Source organism: Sphaerodactylus townsendi, linkage group LG10, assembly GCF_021028975.2.
Source record: "Sphaerodactylus townsendi isolate TG3544 linkage group LG10, MPM_Stown_v2.3, whole genome shotgun sequence".
In the NCBI taxonomy this organism is placed as follows: Eukaryota; Metazoa; Chordata; class Lepidosauria; order Squamata; family Sphaerodactylidae; genus Sphaerodactylus; species Sphaerodactylus townsendi.
The window spans coordinates 57,475,816-57,496,073 of record NC_059434.1 but is presented as its reverse complement, the minus strand read 5'-3'; positions in this window follow the sequence as shown (position 1 = coordinate 57,496,073).

Here is a 20,258-nt window from a genome sequence, read left to right as displayed (position 1 = left end):
ATGATTTACATGGATGGCTGTAATAGGATACAAAGTTTCTCATGTGACATGCAATACTGAAAAAAAAGAGACTCAGGCAAGAGCATCAGAGGCTGAGATCTATTTCCAACCATGACATAATTGGACGTGCATTTATCTAAGTGTTTAATTGATATAGTACATCATGTTCTATACTCCCATTTTCCCCAAGTGGAATTTTCCCTCCATTAGGTTAACCTTTTTGTTGTGGCATTATCAACATTTCTGATCAGCACTTCTACCTGCTTGACAGTAGTACAAAAGGCAACCATGTACAATTCAGATACTGCCACATGCCATCAAACAAGTATTTTCCCAAAGTGGGAAATATTATTGAGCTGTGTAGGCAGGTGTTCATATTTATTTTGGTGTCTTTGCTGGCATTATGTTTCTTTGCAAAAAGAAGCAGGGGACCAGAAACTGCCAAAGATTTTTTTTTGTTATAGATTTAAAACATCTGTTGAAGACAAATTATAGTCTTTTAGATCCCTTGTTGTCATGTTTTATTTCAATCTAGTTTTGCTTCTAGTTCTTGTATTATGTACTATATGCCACACTTGCAAAAATACACATTACAAATAGTATAAAACACACAAGAGGGTATACATTGTTGTGATGGACCCCCTCCCCCCTTCCAATATCACTGAGGCAGGGAAACCACTCTCTGACCCTTCTTGTCAGATTTTCCCACCTATTTCACCTCAGGGGCTGTTTCTAATATAGTAGTACAATGAAAAGATACACTTTTCCTCAGTCCTATTATACTCCAAGAAAAATACAAATAATAATAAAACTGAGACTTAGATAAAACTTAAACAAAATCAAAGATTTATTAACAGACAGGAGAGGGGAATGGGAGATGAATAACTTGGAGAAAGGTAAATATGGCAAGAAAAATAGATATAAACAAAAAAAGCTTTGGCAGATAAGCAGTATTTGTTTTCATGCACAGGCTTAAATATGTTTGTTCAGTTTCAGTAAGCTTACATAGTAATAAGTTGTTTCCTAAGATGGCACCAATCCTTATACTTCAGATGGTACTCTGGCTAATGGATTATTCACAATGGCTTCTATCAGGCTTTGTACATTCATTCATTTCCTTCACAACCCTCACAGATAGAAAACCCCAAAAGCTAAAACATAAAAACAATAAAATAAAAGCAAAACCCAATACTGAAGACTGACCAATCTTCGGTATTCTTCTTCCTGGAAGAGATATCCCTCTGACTGATTATATATCTGGCCCCTCAGCCTGGGCCCCTCAGAAACCCAACCATCTGTACCCTCAGTCTATGCATTATTTTCTTTATACCACCACAGACAGGACTCACACACTGACTGTCACTACTTTCCCCAGAATTATTATGTTTTGTAACAGCAAAATCTAATAGCTCTTTACTTTGGGAACTTTAAACTCCAAAAGCCTCTTAGAAAGTTCTCCTCAGGGAGATAAACTCCACCCTCATCAAGATACGTCATGCAATCAGAGTGCAGGGTTACCACCACCAATCAGATGGCTTCCCTGTTCCTCTCACTAATTGTAAACAATAATGGCTCCTGACAGACTTTTAAAGTTAACTTTTCCTCTACAGTCTGTCACAATTGACTTTAGGGTTCCTAATTCCAGGCTGGGAAATTCCTGGAGATTTTGGAATGGGTGAGTGAGGATAGGAACAAGTTGTATTAGATAGAACGTAGGAATTAAAGTTGTGTTCTGTATTTGTATCTGTATGGAACCTCCTTTGCCCAAGGCAGGAATCCACCCCTGCTCCACCTGGGCACGACCCTTTCATTTGCAAAACCCATGAACGGACGTTTGACAAAAGGGACCCCGGAAGAAGCGCCTCCATTTGCCTTAATCCCACCAGCAGGCAGATAAGGGTGCCGTCGTCGTTAGGTTTCATTTCCTGGCCCCAAACACCCATAGGACTCTTTTGTGTTTTTCCCACATGTGCCTATGTCATCGCCTTGCCCCGTTTCTGCCCTCAAGATTCAGGAAGGGACTGCCCTTCGGACTCTAATTGGTTGCTATGTATCTGTAAATGAATGGTTGTGGGCTGTCCTGTATTCCCCCGGACTCCCGGGTGGGAGAAAGTGTTGCTAGGCAGTTGCAGTTGCCGTGGTGTGGAGGTGCTGAAAACCCTTTATTATTTCACTATACTCGCTGTGTTGGGTCCCATTTCTGTTCCTCTGCACTGCCGAGAGCTGGTTGGTCTGGAGCTATTAAAAGTTACCAGGCAGCGCGGTAACACTTTTAGAATTTCTTGAGTCCTATGCAGAGGAGAGGGACACCAATGGGGTACAATACCGTGGAGTCCATCATCCAAAGCAGCCATTTTCTCCAAGTGAACTGATCTATATCACCTAAGTTCAGAGACGTATCAGGGGAAATGGTGCCCAGAGACAACACCTTCTCCGGGTTCCCCACCTCCCCAACCCCCTGCTCAGGGGCGGGGCTTAGGGGCAGCAAGCCTTGCCCCCGGCCTCCATGCAAGCCAACTCCTGGCATCCTTAGGGCCTAGGAGTGAGGAAAGGGGAGGGACCTCAATAGAAGTGAGGAAAGGGGAGGGACCTCAATAGAATCCACCCTCTGTCATTTATAATGCCAGTAAAGGCTTTATACTACTACTAATAGAATCCACCCTCTAAAGCAGCAATTTTCTCCAGGGAAACTGATCTTTATCATCTAGAGACCAGTTATAATTCCAGGAGATCTCCAGCCCCAGCTGAATGGACACTGACTTCTTTCATAACCACCCCCCACAATATATTCATGTTTTAAACAAACGATTGATCTATTTGTGTGTTTGTTTTATTTTTATCCTAGCCATCTTAAGCAAACTTGGGCTTAATTTAAAACATTAAAATCTCTTCTCTTGTGCTCATGAAATCTAATTCAAATTTTTACTTCCTGAGATACTCTGAAGTGACTTTGTATGATAGAGTACTATGTGATTTTATTTGTATTTATAGAGCCTACAAGAAGAGCTTACAAAAAAAAGAAGAGTTCTTTCCACATTTATGCCATTTTGTTGGCTGCTAGACATCAAAATAATGAAGCAAATTTGCATTTGGCTCCAATGTACCTTAACAAGGTGAAAAATGATGGGATGTGGAAGATTTATTACATACAACTAAATCCAAAACTGGAGTGAGAGAGGGAATGACACCACCCACCTGCTCCAAAGGGCTTTCCCACAATGTAGGAAGCCCAAAATATAAAAAGAAAAACTTTTTCAAAAGTCCCTATGGGGGAAAGAGGAGATACACCATGAAAATCATAGTATATCTCTGATACTGGCTCTGCCAGCGCTAGGGGTCTGACAGGGCAGTAGAAGTCGACCAACATCAGCTCCACCCCCAGGAATGCCCAGCCATACTCTCACCAAGTCAACGCAGCTCAGGGTAGTGCAGAAGTGCTTCTCAGGGCCCCCCAGTAGCCAGGTGCCAGAGTATTTGCCTCTCTGCAGGAGTAAGTGTCCTGAGGAGGGCAAATCCATTGACATAAGCCGACACCACCTCCAGAGAAGGATTTCCCATCCCCTGGATTGTGCTGCCCATCTCCTTAAATGTTAATTTTCACCAAAAAGGAGTCACAGGAAGGTACTATGCCTTTGATCATGCAAGTGTGGAAAGAAGTGTTTGCCTATCACTTTTCTGTATATCATTTTTCTGATGTAAATTTGCCTTAAAATTGCTATATTTGCTGTTGGGGAAAATATACAAGTACCAGTTTGATTTTTTTGCAGTTTGTGAAGTGCAATTTGATTTGCAAAGGCAGTTTTGAAAGGGAAAATAAGGTAGGAAGTGTGTGGGGGGGGAGGGGGGCTGTGTGACCTACTCCACTAACCCAAAGTTGTTTATGAAGGGAAATTAAACCATCATGAAATCCAGTTGAACATTCAGGCTAAATGTAGTCAGGGATAACTTTACCAGGGGAAAGAAATCCATGAGGTTTTATCCTATGGTATTTATTTCGGCAATACAATAGACATTTCTTTTCATGAGTAGGTATGTGTGGTATGAGATTTGAATTTATGTATAGAGGGGACTGTTGAAAGTTTGTACTAAGCCTTGAAAAACACCATGCCCTATGCATCATCCCACATCATGTCTGTTTTTGCAGGGAAATTCTAAGAACACTTTCCTGTGTGTAAAACCCATTGAATAGACTGGAGTACTATTCTGAGTAGACCAAATCAGCTGATTCTGTAGACCAGCTCAGCTGATTCTGTAAGACCCACTGAACACATTTTTTAAAAAAGTTTAATGGAACTTTGGGCCAACTTATTCCATTATTTTAATGATTGGTGTTTCAAAATGTATGATTCCCAGTAAAGTTTACTGCTAAGACTTTACAGTTTTTCGGCAATTAATCTGCACTGATTTCATGACCATAACATCATTAAAAAGCTGGACTTGTGCATCTTTGCAATGCTATTGAGCTCTTGAGAGAGTGAAAGAATAATGCACTCTGTGTTTCCACAGCTGCAACCAGCAATAAAAGACGCTGTGCCATTCTTTTATTCAAGTCACAGGGAAAAAAAACCCCTCCAAGTGACCTAAATTTCTGGAGACTTTTTTTTTTATTATAATGATCTTGGTAAGATACAAATTGCCCACTGAGCAAATTTATTTTATTACAGGGAGAACATTCTCAGAGTTTGCCAGGCTTGTAAGTTGATATGGCAAACTCAGGAGGAAAGAAAGGGAACTGACCTACCCACATACACACACAAGCGCGCACACAGAGATTCCAAAGTGAAGTGTCAGTAAATCAACGTGTTAAAATACATGTGGTTGAATGCTTGTTTCATGACTTTTTATATCCTCTTCCAGACTACTTTCTCTTTAGTTTTCAGAATGATATCAATACTTTCCCTCTCAGAACACATAATTGAAGAAAAGCATTTTAACCTGGTAGGATACTGTCAACTCTTTCCAGCTTGTTTTCCATTGACAAGAAAGAGTGAAGAAACTGTACCATTTGAACTCTCAAAATGTACTAAGTTTAGCATATTTGCTGCAGTCATCTTTCTGCAGCATTACGTTTTGTATTCACGGAGCAATTGATTATGCATTCATTCAACCATGTGCCCAGGCAGCCAATGTAGCAAAGGGCTGTTTGGCTGTTCACAACCTGTTTGTGACAGCATGACTTCCATTGCTGTTCAGTTACAGAGAAAACTTTTGAGGAGTAGCAAAAATCATGAGGATCAGCTGTGAGTCATCTTCTATGGAAAGCAGCAAAATTTTGGGATTGGAAGCCAACCCTCAGCTAATAAGGTTGATGAGCTGGAAGTCAGCTTCTGACCCTATACAGAAAACTTTAGAAAACTGCAAGAAAAAGGTAGAGCAAAGATTGGAATCAAAAGCTGACCTCATCTGATCCCTTTGATTAGTTGGGAGTCAGCCTCTGATATTCCTCCCAGGGATTAGACATTTGTGACCCATCCCTTTTTGCAATTACATTTTATGAACCATGTGGTAATCCCTATTTATGTGTGAGATGCTAATCACCATGAAACTCAAGAGCTCTGAATTTTATGATACAGTAGATCAGGAACCTATTTGTGACTAAATGAACTGAAGTAATCCCACAGGAATATAGGGATTTGGACCTGTACCTCAGAATCATTATGTTGGTAAGAAGCTATGAAAATATTGTAGTAATCAGATCTTATTCGATGGTACAGAGATCAGAGTAATCCCATTTGCTGCTTGAGGGAAGTAGCCAATAACCCTCCTAGCCTTTCCTTGAATAAATGTAAAATACAACATCACTCTGTGTGTGGTAAAAGTTATTTATTAACAAAAATTGGTTCAAGGTAAAACAAAGTGTAAGGCGCAGCATGGGGTCTGATCTTATGATCTGTGTGCTGGGCAGCACGAGTGCTGTCCCCCAGACACCTAAATTTTTCTCAGCACGCCTGCCGATGAAAAATTAACATATGCTGGAGCAGCTGTGAGATTCCAGATGGGCGGTTGCCACTTCCTGAAGACTCTTCGCTGCCAGGGGCGCAAGCCATAGAAGCCCACGTCTGGGCAGGTTACCCCTTGGCTTGCTCCACCCCTAGCCTCATAAGGAGGTTCCCATAAAGCAGGCATTTTGCTCGCTGTCCCCCCAGCTAATGATCACTCCCCCATGCACAATCCGCCAACCCTCTAACATAATAAACATGCATTATCAAAATGTAAAAACAGGGAGAGGTGGGTGGGAATGTGTTTGCTCCGGCAAATGGGGAGGGATTGGGCCAGGCCTCGCCTGGCCTCCCCCATGATGTCAGGGCGCCAGCGTCACTGCCTGGTGCCCCAGAGGCCTGTCGTGCCTGTGGGGCACCTGCAAGCCTGAAACCTCGTGAGCTCTTGCCAGCACGTGAGGCAACGGGGAAGGTGGCAGCTACCTAGGAGGTGGCCCTTCCCCACCAGCAATGGCGGCCGCGGTAAGTCGCGGCTGCTCTTTAATCAGTGGTCACTTCTCATTCCCATATGTATGTAATCTAACAGTATATAAAACTGGTAGGACTCAAAGCTGTATTATCTCAACTACTACCAGTATTATAAATAGATAAATAGTGCTATTATAGATAAACAGGTCAGGTACTAGTTACGTATTTTCGGTATAATTTTGCTTGGACGTTCAAGAATAAATAAATATGACATATGAATATGAATTGTTTCAGCCATGCTGTGGGGAGGGGAAAGCAGTTATCAATTAGTTAAACTGAACAAAATGCATTGCACAGTGTGGGTTCTCCCATCCTCTTCTTGATATTACCATGTATGCAATGAGGCTCAAGGGCATTACTCAACAAAACCCTGTATTCATCAAACAAGAGCAGGTAATTTCAAAATCCAAACTCTGGGGCAGAGGTGTAGCAAGGGGGAAAGTGTCCGGTGCACTGGTGCATTCTCCAGCCCTGCCTCAACCCAGAACACCTCGCCCCCGGAACGCCCTCCCCACATCCCCACAGGGACATGTGCTTGGTGTGTCGTGCACCCCCCATCCCCTTGGAGCTACACCTCTGCTCCAGGGAGAAATGTGTTTGTGTGTTAAGGGCTGTCCAATCGCTTCCAACTCATGGCAATCCAGTGTCCTCCAAAATGTCTTAATGTTAAACTTCTTGCTCTGGTCTTACAAATGGAGGGCTGTGGATTAGTTCCTTTACAATGTAGATGGCAAAAACTTTGGAAACACCCTAGTAGCGATATGCAAAAATATGGAGGTCATCAGAATTATCCTTGTCACATGGTGTTCAGGTGATCAGAATTTAGCCCTGTCATCGAATGAAATGTCTATAAAGTCAGCTTCCCTTTCAGTCTGCAATATCCATAAAAGTTCAAAATGTGAACAAATGTGAGTTCATTCCATGACCATACATGGGCTTCTTTTTGAAATTCATGATGTGGCAGCTTGCTGTATTTATGGATTTTCTGTTGTCAAAAGTCCAAATGATGAGCTGATTTCAGGGATTGGATGTGACAAATTACTGCATGTCCATGATGAGCTGCATGAATTATTGTACCAAGTTTATAATTAGGCAGGATAATAATGTGTGTGCTCAGGGTGGCTCATTTACATTAATGTTAAAAAGCTTTCTGAAAATAAAAATCTACATGAATTGAAAAATGAGCTCAGTTTGAGCTTTTGTGGATTAGCTGTCATGTCTGATTCTACAGAACTGTAGGAGTCTAAATCTGCTAAGTAGAACTTTAAATGGCTGGCATTATTTTATCCTGCAGATCTGTACCTCATGAGCAGAATAACATTACCACTGTCCTGTGGCCAATATCATATGAAACTCTAGAGCCTCAGCACAAATCAGCCAGAAGCCTAGATATAAAATGCCTATTTCAGAAAGTTAAGGAAAACCCATTATCTGATCTAATCTGGCTTTGGAGGAGGAGCTCCTAGGGTACAAGAACAGGGTGTCTTCAGTATAGCTTGCTGATCAATTGTTTATGATAGTAATGAAATTCTGCATGGCTGCTATTATTTATCTAGTGTTATAATATACCTTCTATGGACAATATGCCTTTTTACCATGTATAGGCTTATTTCCAAGACTCCTGTTGGTAAGGAGGTATTAACATAGACTATATGGGTTTTTTTTATTTCCCTCTGCCAAGTTTTAGTAGCACTAATTTTTCAGTAGTGCTTTTCTTCAACTTGATTTTCTGGCCCTCAAATTGCTCCTATTTTCTTCCGTTCTCATGTAAACCTAGTGGGTGATGCTTTGGAAAACTTTCCATCAAAGATATAAGATTCCCTTTCAGCCTATTATACTCATTGATCACAATCCAGAGATAGAAAGTACATATGCAACTAGGAGACAGAGCACACAACATAAGATTTTGAGATTTTCTTTCTCTGCAAATCCCCCTCTATGTAGAAAGGGGGAAAGCTGCAGTGTTATTTTTCAAGCAGTAAAGCATACCCCACCAATCCAGAGCCAATGTTGAAATGAGTTATAGTGGAAATCAAAAGCATCATTGTGTGAGCTCACTCATTTGTGTGAAAAATTCAGCTGCTTTGAACATCAGCATTTTTTAAAATATGGCCTAATACAGATCAAACATCTGTTTATTATACCTGGCTGTGGAAAAATTAGGACTATCAGATTTCCTTGTTTCAATTAGTACTCCCAATTCCCTAAGGATTTATCCTAAGTGCAAGATGCTACCTCAAATTCTATACCTTTTGGAAAGTAATAGACCTGGTAGCAATTACCTTACTTTTCATACTTTTTAAAGGTTCGATCTACATACTGTGGTAAAAACTTAAGGTCACTGTGATCTTGTTTTCCCAGGCACTGCTGAATTGCTGTGTTCCATGCCCAGTTCCTCCACATTCTCTGGCTAGCTATTGCAACATTAGAAAATGTTCTTGAATATCCGAACTTGTTCTTGAATATCCAAATATCGTACAGGTAATTCCTGTACCATGCAAGTATCTTCCAGTAACATTACACCTGTGTAAAGGACTGTGGAAGGAATTTCAGGACTAATATTTAACATTAGCTTTTTAGAATGGCATTATAACTGATGGCTTCCACAGAAAGATGGTCCAAAGCCAACCAGAAGCTGCAAAGTATAGAAATTGGAAGTATCATACATGAAAAACCTTGCTGAGATTTGTCCAGCGTTCTGTTCCTTACAGTGGTCAACTGGAAACTTCAGAAACAGATAAACTTAGACTGAATCCTCCTCCTGAATTTGATTGCCAACAGCTGGAATCTAATGTTATGTTGCTTCTAAATATGGAGAATCCATTTATAGTTCTATGAGTCTGTTTAATCACCTTTTCAAACAATCTAAGCTAGTGGCCACTCCTTCAGCTATGGTGGTTCAACCAACTGTACACTGTCATGCCTCTGGGAATAGGAGATAAACCTACTTTGCTAAGCAGCAAGTCACTTGCAGTGAATTCTACAACACTACTGTGCCAATTAAAGTTTAAACAATTGTGCTCAGAATGAAATGACAGAGTTTGATCAATATTACAGCTTTCAATCCAATTAATCTATTCTCTGGAGCCCTTTCTCTGATGAGGTAGCATACAAATTTTCTAAATAAACAAAGTGAACTCAGTTTTCTCAAGCTTGTCAGTCTTTGACAAGCTTGAGAAACAATGTGAGGGAAAGTATATGTATATGAGGAAGAGACTCATTAACCCTCTGAAAGCTCTGGACTTCAAAGACCATATTCTATTAAAGGAGACAAGCCACTCACACTTTAACTGCTTCTTCACACATGGTAAAGTGGGCTTGCTTAACTAGGGAGGCAGGCAAAATTCCTGCTAATAGTGTCAGATACACTTTGTATTGAATTATTTAGCAAATGAAAAAAAACAAACCTCCAGTGAGAAGATTTCAGGAGCTTGGAGCTTCTCAAATGAGTGCATGGACCATTAACATCCATTCAGCTGGAGGGTCTTTGATCTTTTTAAAAGAGCAAAAGAGAAAGCACATAATGAGTTGAAAAAGGAAAAGTAACGTTAGCAACCCAAAGGTTCCTATTATATAGTGATCGAGTTCACAAAGGTTCCAAGGATTTTTTTTTTGCAGGAGAGGGGCATTTTGTTGCTATTCTAACAGCTCACACAATAACTGAAAACTTTAAAATGTGTCTTATTTTTTTAAAAAAATTATTCATTGAAATTAGTGATAAACAAATTTCCTTACTCTCCTCTTCCACTCTTATTCCAGAAATCCTATCTGAGCTACATCTTAGTCCTCCTTAATTCTGATTTAATTTGAAAAATATATAAAATGAATGATTATATGAAGTTTTCCGCAGGAGCTGAATCCTTATGTGCACATGTATTTCCCCCTCTACTAATGCTCACATATAACAACACAGAGAAGACCCCTTGCTTTGATTTTATGTATGATTGCAATGATATTCTTTTTATGGAATATTCTATGGAATATTTTATGAAATATTCTCTGTATATCATGTAATATTTTACCAAGAAGGTTTTAATGAACATGACTAAATATTTTGTTTGTCCTCTTAATAATAACATTTTCAGTTTTGAAATTAGAAGGAGTTTAATGCGGGAAATATTTGTGCTTCAGTGATGTGTCCCACTAAGATAATCACAGTGAACATTTTGCATAAAGGGAAAATGGAAACAGATGAACAGATATGAAAGTCACACAGTCTTTAACCCTGGAGTCTGAATTACAATCATTTCCAGGTATTTCAATCAGACAGTAAAATAATCTTGTCTACACATGGTACAAAAGTTGAAGCAGAACTTTTCCACATTTTGCAATTCAACTGTAGTTTTAAACATATTGGCTACATGGGAATTGATGGTTGATGAATTTTTTTTAAATTCAAAGGCTGTAATATTAATTTATGTATCTATACGACTTCTATGTATATGGTTCCTGTGGAGTGTTCTCAACAAAAATCCACACTCTTCGATATATAATGTCAATAGTTGCACTTGTATTTTCCTGAAATTTAAGCAATATTTATGAATGCATAAAAACCTCTTCCGACAAACAATTCATTGTTGTATGCACAACTTGCAGAAAATGACATGGACATGACATTGGTGAATTCAGAAACAAAATTCTGGGAGTCTGTCTTAAAAAACATTGATATTCTATCCACAGAGTACAAATGTCTCACCTTTTCCTTGTGGCTGAAGCCCTAAATACTCCCCCACACCACACACACACACACACACACACACACACACACACACACACACACACAAATGTCACTCCTAGGCATGGAGGATCCACAGAATATCATTAGATTGGAATTGAAAATCAGTCAAAGGATGGGGGAAATCTGAGGGAGGGAAGCCTTGTATGCACGAATCTGTTTGACAGGATCTAATTTCTTATCTTGAAGGCACAATACTTATCTGCCTTATAAGATGTGACATCTAACTTTTGGCATCACAGTTCACTATAAATGACATCCTTTACGACTGGACAATGTACTCTGGCATAAATGGCAGCCAAAATATGCTGTAAAAAATTGGCAACCTAGATTTCTGAATTCATTGCTTTTTTAATTAAGGAACATCTGGATGCCGTTAGTTCCTCACAAATGCCTTGACCAAGTTTAGTTTTTCCAAGCATTTTAACATCTGAAGCTGTGATCTGATGATAGCCAGGGTATCTAGACTGATCACCTCAATTCTACTTCCTCTTAATCTTGACTGATATTAAACAATATGCCCATATAAAACATTCTCAGTAAACATTTCTATTGATAGTTCATGCTCTGGGATTCACAGCACATTAATTGAAAATGCATTCAATTGTTGATTAAGATTGGGTGGTATGAATTGGTCATATGCGGTAACTCATTTGTGTAATTGCTCTACTTCACACCAAATTTTTTTCGTACCCTCAAATATTTTACTGTCCTATCCTGAAGAGGACATGATGCTTTGATGAACAAGTATCACATTTTAAAGTTATTCCTTTGATGACCTTTACTATTTCTTGGCTTATTGTTTAACTTTCCCACCATCTTACTGTCAATGTATGACCTACATCCTTCCTTCCTCATCTTGCTTCTTTCTAGTTCTTTATAGCTGTTAAGATTACATCTGAATTTCTACAACTGTTATCATATCCCAAACCTGGCAGCTCCAACAGTGTATGGGGGCCAAGAAGGATCTGGAGGCCAAGGTCAGCCCTGTCCCGCCAAGTGCCTCTGAAATGTCAGCATAGCATACAAGCACTAGCACAAGGTCAGGTGTCCCGGCTGGTGCCCTGGAGCACAGCAGTGGTCAGGCCCAGTGGAGTTGCCTTTCTGCTGGCGTAAATGCCCCAGAAAGGGCATTTACACGGGTGGAAGCCTGTGTTGCATCCAGAGGGGGATTCATCCAGTGGTGGGATCCAAAAATTTAATAACAGGTTCCGATGGTGGTGGGATTCAAACAGTGGCGCCGCCACACACACACACACCTCCAGTCCCTATTGGGCAAGGAGGTTGCTTTAGTAACCCCTTCTCGGCACTCAGAAAAAATCAGTAACCACTTCTAGAGAAGTGGTGAGAACTGGTTGGATCCCACCTCTGGATTCATCCCCTCCATTTCTGGACTACACTGCCCATTCCTTTCTTTAAGTAACAAAGTTAGTTAGTTTGGCCACCTCTGCCAACTCTAATACTTTCACCCACCATTCTTCACTTGTAGGTATAGCTGATATTTTCAATTTCTACACATAGGGTATTTTTGCAGCTGCTTTAATATATAAGCCTCAGGTTTTATTCAGGGCTACATTTTAACAAAATGGTTCAAGAATGGGCTTTCACTGATTATAGCATGCATTATCTATTTACTGTGCTTATTCTTACACTCACTGCATTGTTTTTATGCTTATTTAATACCATTATCAACATTGTTGAACATCTGAAGTCCCACACTCAGTGCTTTTTTAAGATTGTTGTAATCCTAGTCCTATGATTGTATTGTTTTACGCTGGGTCATCTGCCTTGAGTCTCAGTGAGAAAGGCAGGCTATGAATAAAGCAAAATAAAATAAATACATTTAAATACATATAAATATTTGCAAAGGGCATTCCTTTCTGCCATTCCTGATTGGTAAAGGATGATAGGTTGTGTTTTAGTTCTGTCCCTCTTCTATATCTAGGATGGCGGCTGGTAGGTTTCATCATTTGGCTGAAGAAGGATGGGAAGAAGCACTCTCATCTTTGAGCTGAATTCCTCAAAAATTCTGGGAAATTGTGTAGAAGATTTCTGAAGCTGTACTATGGAAAAAAATCCTAATTAGGATGCAGCTGGAGGAATCTGGTCAGTCTTTTTTTTTACAATAGAACCACATTTCACTATGTAAAATCTCTCTCTCTCTCTCTCTCTCTCTCTCTCTCTCTCTCTCTCTCTCTCTCTCTTTCAGAGTCTGACCTAATCCTGGTTTTCCAATGATGTTTGAGAAATGCTCCTCTAATTAAAATCAGGCAAATATTTTCTGCCATATGTAATAGGTAATATAAAGTACACATGCATTTGGTTTAACTAAATATCTAAACTTCACATAAAGGGAGGTTTTCATCTGGATTCAGGGTTTCAGTGAAACACACAACCCTTCTAATATTGCCAGTCCCGTTGGTGCTCTTTATTGCACTGAATACTTGTGAAGGTTTAAACTTATACAATAATTCTTCACATAGTGCAGATACTTTAAAAAAACCTTTGGTCTGAGTAAGGAAAGGACTTTAAAGGCTTGAAGGATATGAGAAGGATAAAGTGTAGGCTAATTTTACTATGTTTCTTTGAAACCACACATCTTAATCTAATCGCATTTTCAATAGCTTCGGCAGTCACATATAAAATAAACACAAAAATGTATCTACTGGCAGTTGGCTGCCTGGCTAATGTACCTACTGCCAATTTTTCAATACTTTTTAACAGCGAAAAGGCCAGATGCATGAGATTTACAGCACAATCCAGAGGGTTGGGAAACAACATATGGTGGTACTGTAGGCCCATGCCAGCAGATTTGCCTTCCCCAGAGAACTTACCCCAGTGAAGGGGCAAACATGTTGTTGGGTGGATGTTGTGGTCCCCTGGGATGGATGGATCCTGTGCTAGATGCTGAGCCCAGGGATGGAGCCAAAGTTAGTCAGCTTTCACCCCAGTATTGTGGGCAGTTATGCTGCAGCCTAGGGTGGTGTAAGCTCATTAAGCCCTATGGAGAGTTTTCCAAAAGAGAGGTTTGGAAAACCTGCCTCCACACACCACTGGAAAGCCTTCTGGAGACAATGGGGTGGCACGGAAGTAGCACCCTTCCCAGCAGCCTAAGGCTGAGGATTGGGCTGCTCGACTACTGTTCCATAAGGGCAGCACTTCTCAGCATCCCAGTTCCTTTTCCCTGAAAATCAAAGAGCAAAACTATGATTTGAAAACACATTATATATTAAAGTTTCAATGGTTATGTGCTGCTATGTGCTGGGGGTTAATACACAGATTGGCCAATGGGTGTATCTGGAGCTGAGCCCTGAGTGAAGAGCCAAACTTTTCCCAGTTTAAATACATATTCCACCCACATTTTGCTCACCCTCATTCATAAGTCACCAGTGATTTGGAATGTCAGGTCAAAGTGACCTGTGGACTCATTGCTGGCCATCACAGTCTTAAAATAACTCTATATAGTTCTGGCAATTGTTTCAGATAAAATACCTTTTTGACTCAAATATGATCAGGTCTAAGGCTTCCAAAAACATCCATTTTTGAAGGGAAGTAAAAAAGTAAGAAACAATTGAGAGTCTGAAAGTTTCCTAGTTCCAGGCTCTGTATGCAAAAAAGTTTGTGGCCAGATTATATTTCATTTTGAGAAGGAAACGAAAAGAATAAAGAACTCAGGGATGTCCAAATAAGGCAGCTGCATATTCCAAGGGTCTCCCCCTACAGAAACCCTCAACAAGGTAGACTTGAAAATGTTGTGAGATTTATAAAGCAGAGTTTGCATAATAATGAGACAGAGCCAGTTGTTTACTGTAAATGATGTTTACTAGCTACAAGATAGGATAGCAGAACTTGGAGGCAAAAGAAACGGAAAATATCTTTCTAACTGGCTAGCTTCATTAGCTAGCTCTCAGCGTGACTATTACATGGCTAACAGGCTACTAGAGAGCATGTGCACAGAGTAGCACCTTTAGTTCTTGATTTCTAGTTTTCATGTGCACTAATTCCTTTGGCTTTGGTGAGAGAAGAGAAGGCAGCAATACAAAGATGACATGGCCCTTTCCGCACGGGCCAAATACAGCACCCTGGGGACGGCAAAAACACCATCCCCAGGGAGCTGTTCATATGGGGGGTGCGGCTGCTTCGCAGCCACACCACCCTCACTCCTCCCCAACGGCACGAAGCTTCCATTTTCCCACCTCGCTCCCCGATCGAGGTTTTGGGAAAACGGCGGCTTCCAACTGCTGCTGTGCGAACGGCAGTGGCTGGAAGGCGCCATCCCTCCCCCACTTACCCGATCGACCTACCTTCTCTGCGACCATCTGGCGTGTCGCCGAGGCCTGGGAACACACACCCCCTGCCCTGCGACTCCGGAGCGGTCGCGCAGAGCAGGGGGGCATGTCCCCTGGCCTCGGCGACATGCCGGACAGTCGCAGAGAAGGTAGGTCGATCGGGCGACAGCACTCCGTGGCTCCGTCTTCCCTTTCATTACTGGGACCATTCGTGCAAATGGTCCTGGGGGGGTTGGGTCGGCGTCATGTACGCCGACCCAATCCCCAGCGTGGCTGTGCGGAAATGGCCATAGCTAGGATCAGACCATTCTGATATGCAAGTAAAACTGAGAAATAGCTTCTTGCATAACAAAGTTAAGGTTACCCATCAATGACAAATCTATTATCTTTGACGACCTAAGGTTGGATGTACAAGGTTTGATAGCAGATGTTACAAAGCTGCATGCACTCATTAGGCATAGATTGCTTCTTATTATTATATCTGCATCAGAAAGCATTAAGCTAAATTTCAGCTACAAAAGATAGTTTTCTGCAAATGAATACTGCATGCAGTTATAAGAGATGTGAGAAGAGCAGAAAGATGTGTCAGAACCTGTCTAAGTTCCAACCTTGAGTCTGCTTTGTGAAGCAATTAAATATCTCCCAGCATCGCATCATGGCTCACACAGTGACATGTCTCAGTTCCCTTTGCTAATTTGCCAGTTTTTGATGGTGGGGATGAAAAAATTAATAGGTTGACCAAGTGAAGCACTTTGTTCTGTTTCTTTCCCAGGGTTTCATGACTCTACTAAGTGACACACCTATTCCCAATTCATCCAGAAGTGAGTTTCAACTAGAAAAGGAGTTTTGGCATCTCAAGATTCAATGTGCTACATCTAAAGATACAGCATTTTCAATCACAGCTGATGGGAATAGCAAGAGTGGGAAAGTGCTGAGGTCAGCGTTTCAGGAAGAGACATTAATTCTACAGTCTTTCAACAAAACTGAGATCCTCCAAAACAATTTGCTGGTTCAAGGCTAACTGAAATCCATGCAATTTGCACCAAAGACACCATTTCATGAACCTGAACATGTGACTAGAGATGCACATGCACACACATACATAGACAGGTATAGTAGTAATAAAGTCTAAAAAGCTACAGAAAGGAGATTCATGCCATGTGACAGTTGGCTGGACACACTTTAAAAAACTGGCCAGAAACTAGATATAAAGAACTGCATTGATCTAGAGAAGGATTACCTCAATAGGGCTGGAAAACTGAAGTAGATGTCACACTTTTGCAGATGTTCCCACAGAGAAAATACGGGTTTGACAAGTGTAAGAGATGCTTACACTTCAGTTTAGCGTATAGGAAAATAGGTACACTTGGGGCCAAGAAAAGAACAAATGAGAGTTTTCAATTGAGGCAAAACATGGCTAAACATTCATTCAGAAACCAAAGCAATATTAACAGTGTTTCCTAGCCAACATGCACCTGAAATCATTCTAATTAATGTTCAAACACTCACTGTTTACATTGTATTGTATATAGAAGTGTACAACACATATTTGGTTTTGATCACTGCTACAGATATATTTAAAATGGAAACATGCTATTTAAACTAGAAACATATTTCCAGGTGTAACTTTTGACTTCCCATCACATTGGGATGATCCTCACTTGTGGAATCTCTCCTGTCAATTTCCAGCTGGATAGGAGAAAGGACCCCATTGCCTAGGTCATTGCAGCTTTAATTTTCAGAGTAGTTTATGGTGACATTTGGTAATCCCAGAAAGTAGCCTGCATCACAGAACCAGTGACTAGGAGCTTCTAAATCAGGAAGGCACACTTATAGGACAGAATAAGAATTTTTCTCTGTCCCCCAGAACAGATGAGCTACTGTACAACAAAAATGGCCCAGTTGGCATTTGGTGTCCTACAAAAGGCAAGGACACATTATAAGAAAGAGCATAAGACAAAAGACAAGAAGGTTGATTAAAGATCATGGAGGAAGAAGTCTGGCTGATGTTCTCAAAGTATGGATACATACTTTCTGTATCCTGCTCATTGTTCAATGCAAAAGACCTGGATGGGACCAACAAAAATCTCCAAAAATTCTTTTATAGTCCTTCTCTCAGTCAACATAAACTTTGGACCCAGACTTTCAAGATGACTCCAGGAGGCTCTCCTGGTAATAGCATCCAGTCTTGGTGAACTTCTGGGGACGGTGGGGGGGATGGCAGGTTGAGAGAGTTCTGAAAGAACTCAGCCAGCAGACTTCATGTGTAGGGGCAGGGAAACAAAATAAGCCTTTGGGGGCCCATAAAATTGAACCCCCAAAAGCAAAGATCACCCAGACTGGATGATTTTTGACAGAAGGGTCTCCTGGAGCCACCTTGAAAGCCTAGTGCCTGTATCTTCAAAAATGTGCAGCCTGCACAGAAATTCCCCATTGGACACATGGTGCCAAGGCACTGCAGATCAGAAAATATTGGGCAATTTTTGGGGTGCCTGTCAAGGGTGCATTTTTAAAGCTACTGGCACCACACTTTCAGGGTATCATTCTGAGACTGTTTTGATGATACCACTTGAGTTTGGTGAAGTTTGGTTTTGGGGGTCCAAAGTTATGGACCCTTAAACAGTAGCCCCCATCTCCTGTCAGCTCCCATTGGAAACAATGGGAGATAGGGGTACCCACTTTGGGGGTCCATAACTTTGGACTCCCTGATCCAATATTCACCAAACTTGGGTGACATCATCAGGAGAGTCTCTGGATGATGCCCAAAATTTTTGTTGTGGCTATCTTTAAAAATGCACCCCTTGCAGGCCAAAATACAAAAACACCAAAATACCCTCCAAAAATTCGGGTATTATTTGTCTTAATCGGGCATACAGATAATTTTATGCCTAAAAAAAATCAGAATCTGAATTTTAGAGAATTTCTAGGGTATTGACCAAGCCTAGTTCACCCTAACTACAAAGGTCATTCAGTGAAATGAGAACCTGAGATGTGAATTAGAAAAAAAAGGCAACATTGCAGAAGAATTACAGATCTCAACAAATCCTTTTATTCTCATGGATTTCTTTTAAAAGATTAAAGTACTATGTCCCCATGATGTTGTACTTTCCTTCAAAGAACCTGCAACTTTGAGCCTGGTTTCTTTCTAGACAGTTTTCCTGTAGGGAAAAATACTATTCAAAAGTGATTTCTGATCTGCGAAAGGGCTTCCAAGCATCATCATTTCATGTCTGGCAGCATTCCAGTGTTCATGCTTGTTGTGTTATTTTTGTATTTCTTGTGTTCTTGTTTCCAAAGTCATTTTTTTGCTCTTTGATTTTTGTTCCAACGTACATTCTTTTCTTCTTTTCATATCTGTGCTCTTTCTTGGTGATTGTCCATTTGACCCTGTACCAGTGGTGGGATTCAGCAGGTTTGCGCCACTTTGGCAGAACCGGTTGTTAAAATGGTGCTTGTAAACAAACAGTTGTTTGAATCCCAGCACTGGAACCGGTTGTTAAATTATTTGAATCGCACCACTGCCCTCTACATCTTCTATAGTGACACTTGATTATCTTCCTGTGTAGACTTCTTTGACATTCATCATATCAAGATCAAGAAGAGCACTTGTAGCAATTTACTGCTAATCTTCCTAAGGTCCTCCATTTAATTACTTTATTTCAATAAGGTTGGGGATGTTAATAATATTAATTTCAAAAGGAACTGTGAAATAATGTGTTATTCTGTTCCCTAATAATCACTCCCAGCTTGGAAACATAATGTTGTGTTCCTTGATAATCTTTAAATACCATAATTTATTACACGTGTATTTTAAACTATCACTCACCCTGCGCCCTCCATAAAAGAAGACTGTTTAACTCACTAATGTTACAACCCTATGCCCATTAATGTTTAGTACTATTGAATTTAGGAGAGCTTACTCTTAGATGAACACCATTATGATCTGGCATCACTTTGGCGACTGTAACCACACTTATAAGAAAGTGATCCTTACTGAATACATTAATATAAACAGAAATAAAGTGAATATTCTCCAGACTTTGCTAGTCTTTGAAAAATACTTTTACTGTTTCCCAGCATCAGATTCTAGGACAATGATTGCCAAAGGTCAATTGTTCAGTGTGTAAAAAAATAAATCCTTTTGTTGACTTTAAACCTGCCAGTTGCTGGGATTATGCTTCAGTCAAATGTATGTCATTTACGCAATCCTTCAACTTAAAACAGTTTACCAGGCAAATCTTTTGAAAAGAAGCGATTCTTTCTTCTCTGTTTCTTACAGCTGTGAATTGGGACAAGAATGTTTTATAACCTTAGTGCACAATTTCCAAACCCATATATTCATAGGACTAATGCCAATAGCCAGAATGTTACACAAATAAGAACACTATAAATTAAGATCAGGGTATTTACATAAAAACTTCAGCTTGGGGCTTTGCACAATAATTCATTTATAACTATTTTACAATATAACCAACATAAGGTCACCTACCTTAAGCCAGCCTTTCATTTATGGTTAGAACATTTGGAAAGCATCATTAATTTACGTTGGATGGGTAGATTTTGCTGGGTTGTGAACAATAAGTTTTGAAACTGTGATGAGTCTAGTCATTTTACCCCCAGTGAAAACATGACAACTAGTTTTAAACAGTATTCAACATATGTAAATGGATGATTGACATCTCTGCTTACGATTTTGAGGGCAGGATGTGTGTTACATGAACTGCCTTAAGGACAGATCCACCCTGGCTTCAAAATGAGGCAACATTT